This window comes from Dendrobates tinctorius, unplaced genomic scaffold, assembly GCF_039654945.1.
Source record: "Dendrobates tinctorius isolate UK_male_01 unplaced genomic scaffold, ASM3965494v1 ptg000116l, whole genome shotgun sequence".
In the NCBI taxonomy this organism is placed as follows: domain Eukaryota; kingdom Metazoa; phylum Chordata; class Amphibia; order Anura; family Dendrobatidae; genus Dendrobates; species Dendrobates tinctorius.
This window is the reverse complement of record NW_027361784.1, coordinates 12501-30086: the sequence shown is the minus strand read 5'-3', so window position 1 is coordinate 30086 and position 17586 is coordinate 12501. Positions and strand designations below refer to the sequence as shown.

The 17586-nt window shown below is 47.4% G+C and overlaps 1 protein-coding gene and 1 long non-coding RNA gene across 2 annotated transcripts in view; one reads left to right on the top strand and one right to left on the bottom strand.

The window, feature by feature from the left end:
* Positions 1-7541: 7541 nt before the first annotated feature.
* LOC141101201 (uncharacterized) overlaps positions 7542-17586 on the bottom strand; it is a 10527-nt gene continuing 482 nt past the window's right edge. The window contains exon 2 of the long non-coding RNA XR_012234910.1: positions 7542-7920. This is a non-coding gene — a long non-coding RNA (uncharacterized lncRNA). The remainder of the gene's footprint in view (positions 7921-17586) is intronic.
* Positions 17405-17586, top strand: part of FSBP (fibrinogen silencer binding protein) — a 5414-nt gene continuing 5232 nt past the window's right edge. The window contains exon 1 of the mRNA XM_073590065.1: positions 17405-17586. This exon is cut by the window's right edge and continues 450 nt beyond it. The gene's annotated coding sequence lies outside the window, so the exon portion shown is untranslated.

Below are 17586 nucleotides of genomic sequence, written 5' to 3'. Positions count from 1 at the left end.
TAGTGGTAAATTTAGGTTGATAATTTTTGCGTTTATTTGTCAAAAAATCAGAAATTTGGTGAAAATTTAGAAAATTTTGCAATTTTCAAATTTTGAATTTTTATTCTGTTAAACCAGAGAGTTATGTGACACAAAATAGTTAATAAATAACATTTCCCATACGTCTACTTTACATCAGCACAATTTTGGAAACAAAATATTTTTTTGTTAGGACGTTATAAGGGTTAAAAGTTGAGCAGCGATTTCTCATTTTTACAATAAAATTTACAAAACCATTTTTTTTAGGGACCACCTCACATTTGAAGTCACTTTGAGGGGTCTATATGGCAGAAAATACCCAAAAGTTACACCATTCTAAAAACTGCACCCCTCAAGCTACTCAAAACTACATTCAAGAAGATTATTAACCCTTCAGGTGTTTCACAGGAACTAAAGCAATGTGGAAAGAAAAAATGGACATTTTAATTTTTCTAACAAAAATTTTCTTTTAGCATCAATTTTTTCATTTTCACATGGGAAACAGGATAAAATGGATCATAAAATTTGTTGGGCAATTTCTCCTGAGTACAACGATACCTCATATGTGGTCATAAACCACTGTTTGGGCGCACGGCACGGCTCAGAAGGGAAGGAGCGCCATTTGACTTTTTGAATGGAAAATATGCTGGAATATTTAGCGGTTGCCATGTCGTGTTTGGAGAGCCCCTGTGTGCATAAACATTGGAGCTCCTCCACAAGTGACCCCATTTTGGAAACTAGACCCCCCAAGGAACTTATCTAGATGCATAGTGATCACTTTGAACCCCCAGGTACTTCACAAATTGATCTGTAAAAAAAAAAAAAATACTTTTTTTTTTCACAAAAATTTTCTTTTAGCCTCAGTTTTTTCATTTTCACATGGGCAACAGGATAAAATGGATCCTAAAATTTGTTGAGCAATTTCTCCTGAGTGCACAGATACCTCATATGTGGTCATAAACCACTGTTTGGGTGCACGGCATGGCCCGGAAGGCAAGGAGCACCATTTGACTTTTTGAATGGAAAATTAGCTCCAATCGTTATCGGACACCATGTCGCATTTGGAGAGCCCCTGTGCACCTAAACATTGGAGCTCCCCCACAAGTGACCCCATTTTGGAAACTAGACCCCCTAAGGAACTTATCTAGACATGTAGGGAGCACTTTGAACCCCCAAGTGCTTCACAAAAGTTTATAACACAGAGCAGTGAAAATAAAAAATAATTTTTTTTCCTCAAAAATGATTTTTAGCACACTATTTTTAATTTTCACAAGGCTAACAGGAGAAATTGGACCACAAATCTTGTTGTCCAGTTTGTCCTGAGTACGCTGGTACCCCATATGTGGGGGGGGACCACTGTTTGGGCACACGGCAGGGCTCAGAAGGGAAGGAGCGCCATTTGACTTTTTGAAATGCAAATTACTTCCAATCGTTAGCGGACACCATGTCGTGTTTGGAGAGCCCCTGTGTGCCTAAACATTGGAGCTCCCCCACAAATGACCCCATTTTGGAAGCTAGACCCCCTAAGGAACTTATCTAGATGTGTAGTGAGCACCTTGAACCCTCAAGTGCTTCACAAAAGTTTGACGCAGAGCCGTGAAAATAAAAAAAACATTTTTTTCCCTCAAAAAATTATTGTTTAGTGCGCAATTTTTTATTTTCACAAGGGTACCAGGATAAATTAGACCCCAAAATTTGTTGTCCAGTTTGTCCCGAGTACGCTGGTACCCCACATGTGGGGGGGAACCACTGTTTGGGCACACGTCGGGGCTCGGAAGGGAAGTAGTGACATTTTGAAATGCTGGAATGGTCTGCGGGTGTCATGTTACATTTGCAGAGCCCCTGATGTACCTAAACTGTGGAACCCCCCTACAAGTGACCCCATTTTGGAGACTAGACCCCCCCAAGGAACTTATCTAGATGTGTGGTGAGCACCTTGAACCCCCAAGCGCTTCACAGAAGTTTATAACGCAGAGCCGTGAAAATAAAAAATATTTTTTTTCCACAAAAAAAAAATGATTTTTAGCCAGCAATTTTTTTTTCACAGGGGTAGCAGGATAAATTGGCCCCAAAAGTTGTTGTCTAGCTTGTCCTGAGTACGCTGATACCTCATATGTGGGTGGGGACCACTGTTTGGGTACACGTCGGGGCTCGGAAGGGAAGTAGTGACATTATGAAATGCTGACTTTGATGGAATGGTCTGCGGGCATCATGTTACATTTGCAGAACCCCTGATGTACCTAAACTGTGGAACCCCCCCACAAGTGACCCCATTTTGGAAACTAGACCCCCTAAGGAACTTATCTAGATGTGTGGTGAGCACCTTGAACCCCCAAGTGCTTCACAGAAGTTTATAACGCAGAGAGGTGAAAATAAAAAATATTTTTTTTTCCTCAAAAAAAAATGATTTTTAGCCAGCAATTTTTTTTTTCACAAGGGTAGCAGGATAAATTGGACCCCAAAAGTTGTTGTACAGTTTGTCCTGAGTACGCTGGTGCCCCATATATGGGGGGGAACTATTGTTTGGGCACACGTAAGGGCTCGGAATGGAAGTAGTGGCGTTTTGAAATGCAGACTTTGATGGAATGGTCTGCGGTCGTCATTACATTTGCAGAGCCCCTGATGTGCCTAAACAATAGAAACCCCCAACAAGTGACCCCATTTTGGAAACTAGACCTCCCAAGTAACTTATCTAGATGCCTGGTGAGCACTTTGGACCCCCAAGTGCTTCACAGAAGTTTATAACGCAGAGACGTGAAAATTAAAAAAAAAATTTTTCCTCAAAAAATATTTTTTTAGCCCCCAATTTTTTATTTTCCCAAGGGTACCAGGAGAAATTAGACCCCCAAAGTTGTTGTGCAATTTTTCCTGAGTACGCTGATACCCCATATGTTGGGGTAAACCACTGTTTGGGCACACGTCGGGGCTTGGAAGGGAGGAAGCACCGTTTAACTTTTTGAACGCAAAATTGGCTGGAATCAATGGTTGCACCATGTCGCGTTTGGTGACCCCCTGATGTGCCTAAACAGTGGAAACCCCTCAATTCTAACTCCAGCCCTAACCCCAACACACCCCTAACCCCAACACATCCCTAACCCTAATTCCAACCCTAACCATAACCCTAACCCCAACAGACCCCGAACCCTAATCCCAACCCTAACCATAACCCTAACCACAAGCCTAGCCCTAATTCCAACCCTAACCCTCTTTCCAACCCTAACCCTCTTTCCAACCCTAACCCTCTTTCCAACCCTAACCCTCTTTCCAACCCTAACCCTCTTTCCAACCCTAACCCTCTTTCCAACCCTAACCCTCTTTCCAACCCTAACCCTCTTTCCAACCCTAACCCTCTTTCCAACCCTAACCCTCTTTCCAACCCTAACCCTCTTTCCAACCCTAACCCTCTTTCCAACCCTAACCCTCTTTCCAACCCTAACCCTCTTTCCAACCCTAACCCTCTTTCCAACCCTAACCCTCTTTCCAACCCTAACCCTCTTTCCAACCCTAACCCTCTTTCCAACCCTAACCCTCTTTCCAACCCTAACCCTCTTTCCAACCCTAACCCTCTTTCCAACCCTAACCCTCTTTCCAACCCTAACCCTCTTTCCAACCCTAACCCTCTTTCCAACCCTAACCCTCTTTCCAACCCTAACCCTCTTTCCAACCCTAACCCTCTTTCCAACCCTAACCCTCTTTCCAACCCTAACCCTCTTTCCAACCCTAACCCTCTTTCCAACCCTAACCCTCTTTCCAACCCTAACCCTCTTTCCAACCCTAACCCTCTTTCCAACCCTAACCCTCTTTCCAACCCTAACCCTCTTTCCAACCCTAACCCTAACCCTCTTTCCAACCCTAACCCTAACCCTCTTTCCAACCCTAACCCTAACCCTCTTTTCAACCCTAACCCTAACCCTCTTTTCAACCCTAACCCTAACCCTCTTTCCAACCCTAACCCTAACCCTCTTTCCAACCCTAACCCTAACCCTCTTTCCAACCCTAACCCTAACCCTCTTTCCAACCCTAACCCTAACCCTCTTTTCAACCCTAACCCTAACCCTCTTTTCAACCCTAACCCTAACCCTCTTTTCAACCCTAACCCTCTTTTCAACCCTAACCCTAACCCTCTTTTCAACCCTAACCCTAACCCTCTTTTCAACCCTAACCCTCTTTCCAACCCTCTTTTTAACCCTAACCCTCTTTCCAACCCTCTTTTTAACCCTAACCCTCTTTCCAACCCTCTTTTTAACCCTAACCCTCTTTTCAACCCTAACCCTCTTTTCAACCCTAACCCTAATGGAAAAATAAAAATATTTTCTTTATTTTATTAGTTCTGCCTACCTATGGGGGTGATAATCGGGGGGTTTATTTACTTTTTCTTTCATTTTGATCACTGTGAGAGTGATCAAAATGAAAGAATGGAATCTGCAACCGGCAGATTCGGGCGGGCGCACTGCACATGCGCCCGCCATTTTCAAAGATGGCGGAGCCCATCATCCGGACCCGAGGGACACCGGGAGGGACGGGGGGGACTCAGGAGGTACCGGGGGGGGTGAGGGGGGGATCGGAGGCTGGCGGGGAGCAGAGGGAATGGGAGGGGGGCAGATGATGACAGCGGCGGCAGATCGCCGCTGTCATTCAGTTGCGGGGGGGCGATCGCCGGTGGGGGGGTGGAATCGGTGTCTCCAGCCATGTCCGATGCTACAGCAGTGTCGGACATGGCTAGATTGTAATATTTCATCAATTTTCATTGATGAAATATTACTATCGCTCTGATTGGCTGTTTCACTTTTAACAGCCAATCAGAGCGATCGTAGCCACGTGGGGGCGAAGCCACGCCCCCTGTGGTGAATTACAAAGCCCCCTGTATCTGCGGGTCGGGTGACCTTTCAGTGACCCCGGTCACCCGACCCGCAGGGGGGCTTTGAAGTCATGACGCCACATAGGCGTCACTGGTCAGATTTGAACCAGGTTTCATGACGCCTATGTGGCGTCATTGGTCGTGAAGGGGTTAATAGAAGCTTGGAGTGAGAATCAGAGTGCTGAGGGATTTACCTTAACTTCCATACCGGAGATCCCTTTAAGAGAGTACTGGGGTCAGTACCAAAGCGCAGAGTGGATTTGCCTTTACTTCCATACTGGGGATCCCTTTAAGTGGGGCCTGGGGGTTTGAATCAGCGCAGAGTGGATTTGCCCTCACTTCTATACCAATGATCCCTTTAATAGAAGACTGGGGTCAGTATCAGAGCACTGAGGGATTTGCCCTACCTTCCATACCGGAGATCCCTTTAAAAGGGAAGATGTGCCTATGGGATGGAGGATGTGTGATGGGTATATGGGCATGGGAGGGAGTGATTAATTTGTCATGTGCTCTCTGACCTTTCAGGGGGGCAGACAACGGCTGAGAGCTTATGTTCCCGGGGATGCTAGATTTCCCCTACCCGGTCAGTGTCTACTGAGGTTTTGTGGAGTGCAAAAACTGTTGCTCATAGCAACCAATCACAGCTCAGCTTCTTTTAAACCGCTCTGGTGAAATGAAAGCTGCTTCGTGATTGGTTGGTCATACACACATACAGTCAATTTTATATATATATAGATCTGTAAGGAGCGGGTACAGTCCCAAGGTTGAAATGTCTGGTCTCTGGAGCTTCTGCCTCTCAGGCCTTTGTGAGGGCTAAAGTCCTACAAAGACAGTATACTAACGTCAGCCAAAACCTCTGACATCTGGATCAGTCTAATGTGTATGGAGACTTCCCGACTCTCACTTTTTGCTGAAAGAGTTATTTCGTCATTAATTTTACCATATAGCGCACTGCAAAATGGAAATAAATTCCAAGTTTGGTGAAATTGCAAAAAAGAAAAGTGCAATAGTAATACGGTAATTGTTTTTAGCTTTTTTTTTTTTTTAAACTTACCATGTTCACTATATGGTAAAGCTGACCTGCCATTATGATTCCCCAGGTCAGTACGAGTTCATAGACACCAGACATGTAGTTTATTTACGTGGTAAAAGACAAAATTCCCGGAATTTGTGAGAGTTTTTGCGTTTGTGGCCATATTCCGAGACCCTTAGCGCCGTACCCATTTTTCAGGATCTGGGGCTTGTTGAGGGCTATTTTTTTTTTTTGTGCCCTGAGCGCTTAATTTTTATTGATTTGATTAATTTTGGGGTAGATCCGATGTTTTGATCTCCTGTTATTACAATGTTGCTGTGAAACTTAAAATGTAATTCTGGTGTTTCAATCTCTCGTTACGCTATTAACCGATCTGAATAATTTATATTTTGGTAGATTGGAAATTTCTGAATGCAGCGATTCCAAATGTTTTTTTTTTAAATTTTCAATGTGGCAAAAGGGGGGCGATTTGAACTTTTTTTAAAAAAAAAATATGAAAAAAAAAAATGTATTTTCACTTTAAGTCAGTTTAGGAGACTTGAAGCTGTGATCGTCTGTGCTGTACATAGCAGGGCTTGATAAAATCATGATATCCTATGAATGTCGGCCACGAGCTGGCATTCACAAGAGGATCGCAGTGACAGGCACAGGGGTGTTCTGCAATCATGTAACAGAGGCACTCACTGATGGGCAGGATGAATGACGCGCTGACAGCCAACGCGTGTTAAATCCCGCTGTCCGATATGAACAACGGGATTTAACTGGTTAACGCCTCTGAGTGGTGCTCTGATCTACCCACGGCTGTTAAAGGGACATGGTGGCTGATTAAATCAGCTGTCATATGCAGGCTCCGAATCAGAGCCTGCATCAAAGTCAGGGCCACGACCTATGCCATATATATACAGTACGTCATATGTCCTGAAGGGATTAAGGTGGTTTCAAACACAGCACGATTGTTCGTTCTTTGTATTTTCACTGCTTAAGGCCATGTGCACACGATGCAGATTTGCAGCGTTTCCGCAGCGGATTTTACCGCGCAGAAACGTTGCATATCCGCATTGTGATGTACAGTACTTTTAAAATGAATGGGAAAAAAAAAAACGCTGTGCAGACGCTGCGGATTTTTCCGCGCGGTTTTCCCGCGGTAAAAAATCCGCAGCATGTTACTTCTTTTGTGCGGTTTTCCATCTCCCCTGTCACCAAATCCGCAGGGGGAAACCCGCAATGGAAAACCGCACAAAAACCGCATGAAAACCGCGTGAAAAATGGAAGAAATCCGCAGGAAAAATGCAGGTCATTTGACCTGCGGTTTTCTTCCATTCTGCACGGAAAAATCCGCAGGGCCAAAAACTCCGACTGCACTCAGCGTTAGAACGCAGCATCTTCTAGTTCCAGCAACGTGCATGGGATCTCTATAAATCGTCTGCCCTCTGTGCTTTTATACGCAGTGTAACCTGACCTTCGGTGCGTTTTTTAAATCCGCAAAATGCCAATTTCTCTTGTGGGTACGCTGAGTCTTATGTGCGGATTTTCCTCATAGACTTCCATTTGATGTGGAAAATCTGCAGTAAAAACATGTAATCCGCACAAGACTGTATCAATAAAGTTTTGCCAAAGCCAAATACCAGGAAGTATTACAAACAAAGCAGCTTTATTTAAAACTTGACAGACCAAAAAGAGACAAAATCGCAATGAAAAACAAACCTAATTTACATAATACGTGCAGAAAATTTGCATGACCAAATCTTCATCGTGGGAACATAGCCTGAAGGGGTTTCCAGTCCCTGAAGTGTCGCAGCACTTTGATACAATGGGAAGGGTGGGGGTCTGCAGTCCAGGTAAGCGGAGTAGCTAAGTCGGCAGCCCCCCGCTCTATGAAGGGTTATTCTCCATCTCCTACCGTGAAGGAACAGTATTGGGGTACGCCATAACTTTATGACCGTGTGGGTCCAAGAGTAAAGGAGACAATGATGGAGCTGGTGTAGTGCTGCTCCCCCATTCAGGTCTTCACCTGCGGAGAAAGGGACAAGTGCAGATCCCTGAAAAAAGCAGTTTGTTGGCCAAAACGTTGCTAAGATGATGGACTTTGGACAAATAATAATAATAACTTTTATTTATATAGCGCCAACATATTCCTCAGCACTTTACAATTAAGCGGGGACATGTACAGACAATAAATTCAATACAAGTTAAGACAATTCAAACAGTGACATTAGGAGTGAGGTCCCTGCTCGCAAGCTTACAATCTACAAGGAAATGGGGGGACACAGTAGGTGAGAAATGCTTGTTAATTCAGGTCTGGCAATTATAATAGGGATTTTCATATAAAGCTGCATGATCCGGTCATCAGCCCGTGTGTTTAAGTGCAATAGACAAGTATCAAGTGCAGTTATGTGCATGAAGGGTGTGGAGACAGATGAATAGTAGGGTGCAGATTCAGAATAATATTTGGAAGGAGGGAACAGGGCAAAGTTAGCTTGCTGAGTAGTTGATGTGGTAGGCTTGTTTGAAGAGATGGGTTTTCAAAGCGCGCTTGAATAGGTCAGGGCTAGGTATCAGTCTGATCATCTGGGGAAGTGCATTCCAGAGAGCTGGAGCAGCACGAGAGAAGTCTTGGAGACGGAGGTGCGAGGTTCTGATTACGGGGGATGTTAGTCTTGGGTCATTTGTAGAACAGAGGGCACGTGTAGGGCGATAGACAGAGATGAGAGAGGAGATATAAGGCGGTGCAGAACAGTGGAGAGCTTTATGGGTGAGAGAGATGAGTTTATACTGGACCCTGTAGCGAATAGGTAGCCAGTGTAATGACTGGCACAAGATGGAGGCATCGGTGAAGCGGCTGGACTGAAATATGACCCTGGCTGCCGCATTCAAGATGGATTGGAGAGGAGAAAGTTTGGTAAGAGGGAGACCGATCAGAAGAGTTGCAGTAGTCCAGACGAGAATGAATAAGAGCGACAGTAAGAGTCTTAGCAGTTTCAAAGGTGAGAAAAGGTCGGATTCTGGAGATGTTTTTAAGATGCAGGTGACAAGAGCGACTGAGTGATCGGATGTACGGAGTAAAGGAAAGTTCAGTGTCGAATATGACCCCAAGACAGCGGGCATGCTGCTTGGGAGTTATGGTTGAACCCTCCAGGGTTATTTCGATGTTAGGTAGAGTGAGGTTAGTAGAGGGGAGAAACACAAGAAGTTCAGTTTTAGAGAGATTTAGTTTCAGATAGAGGGAGGACATGATGTTAGAGACAGCAGACAGACAATCCTTGGTATTTTGAATTAGGGTAGGGGTGATGTCAGGGGAAGAAGTGTATAATTGGGTGTCATCGGCATAGAGATGATACTGGAACCCAAATCTGCTGATTGATTGTCCAATAGGGGCAGTGTATAAAGAGAAGAGGAGGGGGCCTAGGACTGAGCCCTGCGGGACCCCGATAGTAAGGGGATGAGAAGAGGAAGAGGAGCCGAAAAAAGATACAGTGAAGGAGCGGTCAGAGAGGTAGGAGGAGAACCAGGAGAGGGCTGTGTCCTTGAGGCCTATAGAGCGGAGCATAGTGAGGAGGAGCTGGTGATCCACAGTGTCAAATGCGGCAGAGAGATCCAGGAGAATCAGCAGGGAGCAATGGCCTTTCGATTTAGCTGTTATTAAATCATTAGAGACTTTAGTGAGGGCAGTTTCAGTAGAGTGTAAAGAGCGGAAACCAGATTGTAAGGGGTCGAGAAGAGAGTTATCCGAGAGATAGCGGATTAGACGGGAGTGGACCAGGCGTTCCAGGAGTTTAGAGATGAAGGGAAGGTTAGAGACAGGTCTGTAGTTAGCAGTGCAGTTCTGGTCCAGGGATGGCTTTTTAAGTAAAGGGGTTATGATGGCATGTTTAAATGAGGAGGAAAATATACCTGAAGAGAGAGGTTAAATATTTTAGTCAGGTCAGGACAAAAGGAATAAATGTACAAATCTGGCACCTTGGAGAGATTAGATTTTTTTTCCAGTACCCAGCAGTCAGGTGGCTAGTAGGGTCTCTGTGTAGGGAGCACAGCGCCACAGTCCCTTCATTCTCTGGATTGGTGGTAGGACCTCCATGACCATAACTCCATGGTGTGGTATTATGCCATTACTTTTATAAGATGAGGAAACCTCTTCCCACCTCGTTTGGTCAGTCATCCTCTGTTGGCACCCCAATGAGCTCTTTACCTGCCAGCCATGTGGTACTCCTCCATTTCCATAGATCTCCCCTCTTTATCATGTTGCCCGTGTGGAGTTCACTGTGTATGTCCAGCGCTTGTGTTTGGAGTGGAGCACCCAGTGGGTGCCGGCTGTGTCCTACACATGACGCCCACTTGCTACCTCTTAAATGCGCCCGTACGTCTCCATATTGTTCACCTTGAGATGGTTGCTGTGTATTGTACCCGAGATCAAGTGATACCAGGTTGAAATCCCATAGAACTACACAAGAAAATGTAAATCGTGTCCTTTACACTTATTTTCCCATTCCCTAAATTAAATATAACAAAATAAATATATTTGGTAAAATTAGTTGTGTGCAGCCCCAAATAATAACAGTAAACACTACAGCTCCCCCGGGAAAGTACAAGCCCTCACATTGCTCCATTTAGCAACAACCGTTCTATCCCTCTGCAGCCGCTCTCTACATCCATGTCCTGGTGTCTCTCCACAGCCCCGCTCTGCTCTCCCCGTCCACAGCCCCGCTCTGCTCTCCCCGTCCACAACCCCGCTCTGCTCTCCCCGTCCACAGCCCCGCTCTGCTCTCCCCGTCCACAGCCCCGCTCTGCTCTCCCCGTCCACAGCCCCGCTCTGCTCTCCCCGTCCACAGCCCCGCTCTGCTCTCCCCGTCCACAGCCCCGCTCTGCTCTCCCCGTCCACAGCCCCGCTCTGCTCTCCCCGTCCACAGCCCCGCTCTGCTCTCCCCGTCCACAGCCCCGCTCTGCTCTCCCCGTCCACAGCCCCGCTCTGCTCTCCCCGTCCACAGCCCCGCTCTGCTCTCCCCGTCCACAGCCCCGCTCTGCTCTCCCCGTCCACAGCCCCGCTCTGCTCTCCCCGTCCACAGCCCCGCTCTGCTCTCCCCGTCCACAGCCCCGCTCTGCTCTCCCCGTCCACAGCCCCGCTCTCTCCCTCTACAGCAGGGGTCTCAAACTCGGCAGAGTAAATGGGCCGCACATAAAAAAAAATTTGGGCTGGGGGGCCGCATTCCTTTCAAACTTAATACACCTCGTGCACACAGGGCTCCGCTCCGTACACCTCGTGCACACAGGGCTCCGCTCCGTACACCTCGTGCACACAGGGCTCCGCTCCGTACACCTCGTGCACACAGGGCTCCGCTCCGTACACCTCGTGCACACAGGGCTCCGCTCCGTACACCTCGTGCACACAGGGCTCCGCTCCGTACACCTCGTGCACACAGGGCTCCGCTCCGTACACCTCGTGCACACAGGGCTCCGCTCCGTACACCTCGTGCACACAGGGCTCCGCTCCGTACACCCTGTAAACCCCTCCTGACCCCACTCATAAACTTACCTTCATCTAGTACCAGACAGCAGTGTCTGTCCTGCACACACTGAGGCCCCTGATCATGTGACTCCTGACTCCTCCCCCTCCTGTGACCTGATCACAGGTCCTGTGCAGTGTGCACACACAACAGCCAATGCCATCGCCGCTCCTGAATACGTGTCTTCCCCCTGCCTCAGGGAGTGAGACGTGGTGGGCCGCAGATGCCTGCCTCAGGGGCCGCGTGTTTGAGACCCCTGCTCTACAGCCCCGCTGTGTTCCTTCCTCCACAGCCCCGCTCTCCATGCACCACACGTGGTGACGCCGGGACCAGGAGAGGTGCGCAGATTGTTCGTTCGGAGTGGGCGGCCTGCGGGGGGCGTAGCCTAGCGCGGGCGGCTGGAGTTTGCTGGAGTGGATGGAGCTAGAGCGGAGCTGCAGCGCGTGTGATTGGGCGGCCTGTGGGGCGTGGCCTAATAATAATAATAAATTTTATTTTTATAGCGCCGACATATTCCGCAGCACTTTACATTTCAGAGGGGATTTGTACAGACAATAGACATTACAGCATAACAATAATCACATACAGTAGATTATAACAAATACCAAGAGGAGTGAGGGCCCTGCTCGCAAGCTTACAGTCTATGAGGAAAGAGGTAGACACGAAAGGTGGGTGGTAACAGTTGCCCTGATTGTATGGACCAGCCATAATGTTAAGTGTGTAACAGTACAGACACAGAGGGCTAATGGATGCATAAAGCATGTGGGAACATGATGCTGGGAACCTGGTTATGGTAAAATTTTTGGCTCTGCCACACAGGGATAGGTTAGGTTAATGTGTTGAGGCGATAGGCCAGTCTGAATAAATGCGTTTTCAGGACACGCTTAAAATTGTGGGGATTGGGGACTAATCGTATTGACCTGGGAAGTGCATTCCAAAGAATTGGCGCGGCACGTGTAAAGTCTTGGAGACGGGAGTGGGAGGTTCTGACTATTGAGGATACTAACCTCAGGTCATCAGCAGAACGGAGGGCGCGGGTAGGGTGATATACTGAAACAAGGGAGGAGATGTAGGGTGGTGCTGAGCCATGGAGGGCTTTGTGGGTGAGGGTAATAAGTTTATACTGAATTCTGGAGTGGATGGGTAGCCAGTGTAATGACTGGCACAAGGTAGAGGCATCGGTGTAACGATTGGTGAGGAATATGATCCTGGCTGCAGCATTCAAGACAGATTGGAGAGGGGAGAGTTTTGTAAGAGGGAGACCGATTAGAAGAGAGTTACAATAGTCGAGACGAGAATGAATAAGAGAAACAATAAGAGTTTTTGCAGAGTCAAAAGTAAGAAAAGGTCGAATTCTAGAAATGTTTTTGAGGTGCAGATGACAAGAGCGAGCCAGTGATCGAATGTGGGGGGCAAAGGAAAGCTCGGAATCAAGTATGACCCCAAGACAGCGGGCATGTTGCTGGGGAGTAATAGTGGAACCACAGACGGAAATGGCAATGTCGGGTGTAGGTACATTAGTAGCGGGAGGAAACACAAGGAGTTCAGTCTTTGACAGGTTCAGTTTCAGATATAGTGAGGACATGATATTAGACACAGCGTTTAGACAATCGCCAGTGTTTTCTAGAAAGGCTGGCGTGATGTCAGGAGAAGAAGCGTATAATTGGGTGTCATCAGCATAGAGATGGTACTGGAAACCAAATCTACTGATTGTTTGACCAATAGGGGCAGTGTACAAGGAGAAGAGGAGGGGGCCTAGAACCGATCCTTGAGGAACCCCAACAGTAAGGGGAAGGTGAGAGGAGGAGGAACCGGCAAAAGAAACAGTAAAGGAGCGGTCGGAGAGATAGGAGGAGAACCAGGAGAGAACGGTGTCCTTGAGGCCAATGGAATGGAGCATAGTGAGGAGGAGCTGATGATCCACAGTGTCGAATGCTGCAGAGAGATCCAAGAGAATTAGCATGGAGTAATGACCATTTGATTTAGCTGTTAGCAGATCATTAGAGACTTTAGCGAGGGCAGTTTCAGTGGAGTGTAAAGAGCGGAAACCGGATTGGAGAGGGTCGAGAACAGAGTTTTCTGAGAGATAGCGGATAAGACGGGAGTGGACCAGGCGTTCCAGGAGTTTAGAGATGAAGGGAAGATTAGAGACAGGTCTATAGTTAGCGGCACAATTTTGGTCGAGGGATGGTTTTTTAAGTAGTGGATGTATGATGGCATGCTTAAATGAGGAGGGAAAAATACCAGAAGAGAGAGAGAGGTTAAATATTTTAGTTAGGTGAGGGGTGACAGCAGGGGAAAGGGACTGGAGGAGATGTGACGGAAATGGGTCACTGGTGCAAGTAGTTGGGCGAGAAGATGCAAGGAGCCTGCTTACTTCTTCTTCTGTGACTGGTTCAAAATCAGAGAGTGAGTTAGATGCAGTGGGGGAGGGAGGACAGTGCATGGTATGAGGGGATTTGGAGATAATTTCCTGTCGGATCTGGTCAATTTTTTCTTTGAAGTAATTGGCCAGATCGTCAGCTCGGAGCTCAGTGGTTGGGGCCTGTACTCTTGGATTGAGTAGAGAATGAAAAGTGTCAAAGAGACGTTTCGGGTTATTGGACAGTGAGATGATGAGGGTGTTGAAATAGGTTTGTTTGGAGAGGTGAAGGGCAGTGTTGTATGTTCTAAGCATAAACTTAAAATGGATGAAATCTTCGTGTAGATTGGATTTTCTCCACAGACGTTCGGCGCACCTGGAGCACCGCTGCAGGAAACGTGTTTGCACCGTGTGCCAGGGTTGTCGCCGTCTGCGTTGTGGTGTTCTATTTATAGGGGGTGCAAATTCATCCAGGGCAGTTTGAAGTGTTTCATTGTAATGCTTCAATGCAGAATCAGGACATGAGAGGGAGGAGATAGGGGCCAATGAAGACTGCAAGTTCTTCAGAAGTTTCTGGGTGTTAATGGCCTGTGTGTTTCTATAAGTCTGGACAGTGGGGGTGACCTGAGCAGCCTGGCAGTTCTTTATAGAGAATGAAAGAAGATTGTGGTCAGAGAGCGGGAGAGGGGAGTTTGCAAAATCATCCACTGCACAAAGCCGAGAGAAGACCAAGTCGAGGGAGTTTCCGTCTTCATGCGTTGGAGAATTAGTAAGCTGCGAAAGGCCAAATGAGGAGGTTAGAGATAAAAGGTGAGTAGCAGATGGGGAGAGGGGAAGAGCAATGGGGATGTTGAAATCTCCCATGATGAGGGTAGGGATGTCACAGGAGAGAAAATGTGGAAGCCAAGTGGCAAAATGATCCAGGAACTGATGGGAGGGGCCGGGAGGACGATATACCACCGCCACTTGCATGGAGAAGGGGGTGTAGAGTCTGACGGCATGGACCTCAAAAGAAGGGAAGACAAGTGAGGGTACTTGAGGGATAACCTGAAAGGTACATTTTGGTGATAGGAGCAGACCAACGCCTCCACCAGCTCTATTGTCTGATCTTGGGGTATGAGAGAAGTGTAGTCCACCATATGAAAGAGCAGCAGCAGCTGTAGTGTCTGACTGCTGGATCCAGGTTTCAGTAAGAGCCAGGAGGTTAAGAGAATTAGAAAGGAAGAAGTCATGAATGAAGGAGAGTTTGTTACACACTGAGCGAGAATTCCAAAGTGCACAATTAAGAGAGACAGATGGCATGCCGGGAATATTAATAAGATTAGAGGTGTTTCTGAGTGTAGCAGTGGGGGGCTTTGACTTTCTATAACATGGGGGACCAGGGTTGGGAGCAATGTCTCCTGCAACTAGGAGAAGGAGGATAGAAAGAGTGAGCAGATGGTTAAGTGATTTGTGAGAGCGTCTCTGGTGTTGAATGGTGGGACTGGCTGGATCTGTGCAATTTAACAATGTGAAAAGAGCATGAGTGCTATACATAGGAGAGGAAAGGAGCGAGGGGCCAATATGGATGGAGTGTGGAGAGTTAATGCCAGGGCGGTGGATGTGTGTGAATGCAGCGGCCAGGATAAAAATTACACAAATGCATATGGTATATATTTGTTGTACTCCAAATGTACAGAGAGTAGATGTATATAAATGTCTTATCTGTCTCCTGCCCTGTCTAACTGCCATGTTATAACTGCCAGAAGTACTTTGATACATGTACTTTGATTACATGTGCATAAATGCCACCCCTGCATAAATGCTCCCCCTAGCTAGGTCTGAATATATAGGAGGTTACGGCTAAGTTTTTTTATTTTTTTTTTTATTTTGGGCTCTCTCTTCTCGTTAATCAATCACACTAAATTGAGACACCAGGACCCAATAAAATGTTGTGGTCAAATAAACACATGTCCAGCACTACATGGATCATAAAGCACTTTGAAAAGTTTCTTGACCTCACAACATAAGGGGACAAGCAGAGTAAGTTGAAATAACTATATACCAGATATAAGCTTGCAGAGTTGAAAACACATAGATAGCATTCAGGATTAACTGCTTGCTGACATTGAATGGAGACACAGGAGTGGATTCAGAGCAGAGATTGGAAAAGCTGGTTACCAGATATAAGCTTGCAGAGTTGAAAACACATAGATAGCCTAGCGCTGTAGTAGGCTGCAGTAGAAGCCGGGGACTAAATTTAGGCCGGGAAGCTGCAGGGGAGAGGGGGGATAACGCAGTTGGCGACGGGAAGCGCCGACTGAGCCGGGACAGGGCTAGGAGGGTGCCGGCACTATTCGGCCTGTCCTGAAGCCTGTCTTCCTCACAGCCCCGCTCCCCATGCACTGTCCTGCGGTATCCGTCCTCAGCCCTGCAATCCAACCGCGTCCCACTCTGCTGCTTCATGATTGGTTGGTGTCCCACTCTGCTGCTTCATGATTGGTTGGTGATACACACACACATTCAGATTTATAAAGCACCATTGGTTCCATGGTGCTGTACACGAAAAGCTCAGTGATTGGCTGTTTATGTTATATCACTGCTGTAGTCTTCACACCGGGGCAGGGGCGGGGAGGACTGCGCTGGGCCCAGGGAGGGCAGTTAGGCCTGTTTCACACTTCCGTTTTTGTGTCCGCCAAACGGATCCGTTTCCGTTTTTTTGACGGAAACTGATGCAAACGGATCCGTTTTTAAAAAAACTGATCCGTTTTTTTGACGGATCCGCGGTAACCACTAATGGAAGTCTATGGGACAAAAAAAACGGATCCTGCAAAAAAATGGCGGATCCGTTTTTTTACGGAAACCAACGGATTTTGACGGATTTGAAAAAACGGAAGTGTGAAACAGGCCTTACCTGCTGTGCTTGTTGTTTTACAGTGTGAGGGATAACGCTTTTTATGGAGTGACATCCCAGTGTAAGGAGACTTATAGGCCAGGCACTGCTACTCCCTCCATCCCAGAAGAACATTGCATGGCCTATAAGTCTCCTTACCCTAAGGTGTCAAGCTCCATAAGAAGCGTCCATCCCCCCCCCCCTTAGACCCCAGGCAGAGGCCAGTTCAGACCTGTTGCTTTGCACTGATGAGGGGGCAACACCCCCAAAACATTGTGTCTTCAAACTGAGCGCCTGGTTTGGCTTTTATCTTAAAAGGTATAGTGTAAGAGTCGATAGTCTCTTTTAGGGTTATTACTTCCAATAGGTGGCGCTAGAGTTCTAGTCTTCCTCTGTGAATGTTACTTTACACACTGTCCTGAAAGTGGACAGCCCCTTGAAATAAAATGGCAATGTGTCCCACAAATAGCAAGTCCTTATTCCGATATGTGGACGGTAAGACAAAAAATAAAGGGGTTTTGTAGAGCTGTGATGAAAAATAATCGTGCGGATGTGTTGTCTGTTGTCAGCCCGCCGTCCGTCCGTTGCTAGGGCTGGTTGCTATGGCCGGTGTGAGGGTCACGTCCGCCCCACAATCCCCCGGGGCGCGCACAGCCAGCGAGGCCGAGCTTACAGTGCAGCCTGAGCCTTGGGCGTGACCTAAGTGTCCGAGCGCCCTGATTGGCTGCAGGACTAGCATTATGCAAATGAGACAAAGCCTGTACACAGCGCGGCGGGGCCCCGGCAGGGGAGTGTGCGCCGGGCGGCGCTGCGGGCACCGCTCTATCGCCGGCTTCTCACCTGAGTCAATGAATGCCGTGTGGCCCGAGTGTCCGCAGAGGGGCCACAGCCCGGCCCGGGGCCCCCAGGGAGGACAGGCCTGACCTCCTGCACCCGCGCCGGCCT